Below are 2,588 nucleotides of genomic sequence, written 5' to 3' on the forward strand. Positions count from 1 at the left end.
AAGATTAGAGATTTAAATAAATTACTTAAGTGACTTAAAGAGAACAATTAGAAAGGGGTTGCAGTTGCATCTGTGGTTGTACAAATACTTGAGGTAGACAGAATAAAGAAGATTTGTTAGCAAATTATTATTCTTGTTCAGGTAAAATATGAAGCAAGCCCCATCTGAGGCATGGATAGTGCAGATGGAGAGGTGGGAACAGATTAGGCAATGTTTAGGTCACAGTGATGGGCAACCTTTTTTTTTTTTTATTGGTAACTTAGAATGCAAAGTATTTTATTTTTAAACTTTAAAACAAGACAGCCTAGGTTAAATAATATAGTTTTCCAAAGCTGAATGTGCTCGCTTGGAGCTCAGTTTTTCTGCTTAAAGTACAAAAACAACTTTCTAAAACTCCTAGGCAAGACACTACTGTTTTGATGATCTGTGATTTAGATGAACTGATCCAATCTCAGTTGGTAACATCCCTTTTTCCCCATTGGTAAGGGTCTAAGAAATTCTAGAACAGATTCATTTTTGTAGTCCTACACTGATAATTTCATTCCAAATGTCTCCTGAGAGGCGTATACCATATACAGGAATCCATCTTCATCCTTCTCACTTTCGTACACTTCCGATATCGGTGTGGACACACTCACCATGCTGTGCCCATTCACTAACAGGAAGAAGGCTTGATTAGCGTTGAGCTGTAAGCGCCTTCTAATTATCTTGATGAGTTCACTCATGTTGACATGATCAGGTACAAGAAACTTGGTTTTATCCAGGACAGGAAGCTGCTTCTCCCCCTTGTATCGTTCTATTATCACCGGGATTTTGGTCGGATGCTGCTCTCGGATAAGTCAGACATCTTTTACTCTTTGTTGGAAGGTGCGGGGCTGAAGGCCTTCTCCCACGGCATGGCACGCGAGGCTGTGTGAGCAGGCAGTGAGGCAGAGGGTCCAGCAGCTTTAGGTGGAGGAGGTCCCGACAACTTCGACCGCGACTTCCCTTCTGGGCAACCTTTTGAGCTTGGTGTGTCAAACTTCGCCAAAAAACTGAGCATAACTTGGGTAGTGTGTCACTTTGAGGAAAAAACATTATTTCACAAATGTTTCATCCTCGTCATGCAGCCACCTCAGCGGCCGCATGTCATCAGAAATGGCTATGCGTGTCAGTAAATTAAAGACTTCAGTGTGAAAGGTAGAGTACTAAAGTTTTCAGAAGATAATAAAGGAGAATATATAATAAAGGGTAGGCTTTTTTAAGGCATGAAAAACAAATTACAAACAAAAAGGTGCTAAATTAAATTTTTTATTTGAGAAAAGATGCCACAAACAATGTTTAAAAAAAAAAACAAGACTAGGAGAAAATATTTGCCATTCAAAGAACTGACAAAAGATTCGGGCACAGCATATACATAGAGGGAACTTCTATAAATCAATAAAAAGAAGACAAAAATGCAATAGAAAAAAATTGTCAATGAATGTAAATAGACAATTCAGAGAAGTGAAACCCAAATTGCCAAAAGCATATGAAAGTATGCTTAACCTCTCAAGAGGAAAATGCAAAATGTAAAATTGGATCACTTTTCATAAAGTGATCCAATTTGTACAAAATTTAAAACCAAATGGCAAAATTTAAAACCTGATAATGCTAAATATTGGCAAGGATGTAAAGATAAGAGACTCTCACACTCTGCTGATGGAAAAGTAAATTTGTACAAGCACAAGGAAAAGCCAATATTTTGTAAACTGGACTGTGTGTACCTTACTATATAGCAATTCAATTTCTGGACATATATCTAGAGCAACTCTGATACATATACAGAAAGAGAATTGCCTTAAGGATGGTCACTGCTTTATTGTTTGCAATTATAAAAAACTGGGGAAATTATCAATAGTGGAATGTGTAAATTAATAGTGGACTATGTATGATATAAAATTAGACAGCAGTTAAATGAGTGGACTAGATCCAAGAGTATCAACAGAGATAAATCTTGAAAACACAATACTAAATGCAAAAAGTAAACTTTAGGATGTATTATATACATGTGAATTTCATGAAGACAAATACAAAAATTCAATAGAAAAAATCATCAAAGGATTTGCATACACACATGTGCATGTGCACATATAGAAAAGACATATACCAACATTAGAATAGTCATGACATTTAGGTAGTTGGGAGAGAAAGGGATTGGATGGGTGTAAAAGGAACTTCAGCTATATTTGCAACATCTTATCTTTTTTTTAAAGATCTGAAGAAAAAAATAATGACTGGGAGGTAAGGAGGTAGCAAAGACAGTGAGTATAGGACCTTCTCATCCACTCTACTTTAGTTGTCTACTTTCCTGGACCACATTCTATATCCTGTCATCACTCAGACATTACACCTCAGCAATCTTAAATTTCAATATCCCACTTTCTGACTACTAGCTTCTAAACTTCTGCCTCCTTCCTGGTTATCCTGCCAAGGATGTCTATTATAGACCAATGGGAAAATGACCTCTCCCCCCAAAACAACCTCTAGATTTCTTAATCTCAATAACAGGAATCAACCCTAATCAATAATGGTGACACAGTCAGCAGCTGTTATGACCATCTTCATTC

General features: G+C 36.7%; 1 pseudogene; it reads right to left on the minus strand.

Annotated features, from left to right (window-relative positions):
* Positions 1-524: 524 nt before the first annotated feature.
* LOC103295647 (microtubule-associated proteins 1A/1B light chain 3B-like) overlaps positions 525-2,588 on the minus strand; it is a 3,391-nt pseudogene continuing 1,327 nt past the window's right edge.

This window comes from Eptesicus fuscus, chromosome 22, assembly GCF_027574615.1.
Source record: "Eptesicus fuscus isolate TK198812 chromosome 22, DD_ASM_mEF_20220401, whole genome shotgun sequence".
NCBI lineage: Eukaryota > Metazoa > Chordata > Mammalia > Chiroptera > Vespertilionidae > Eptesicus > Eptesicus fuscus.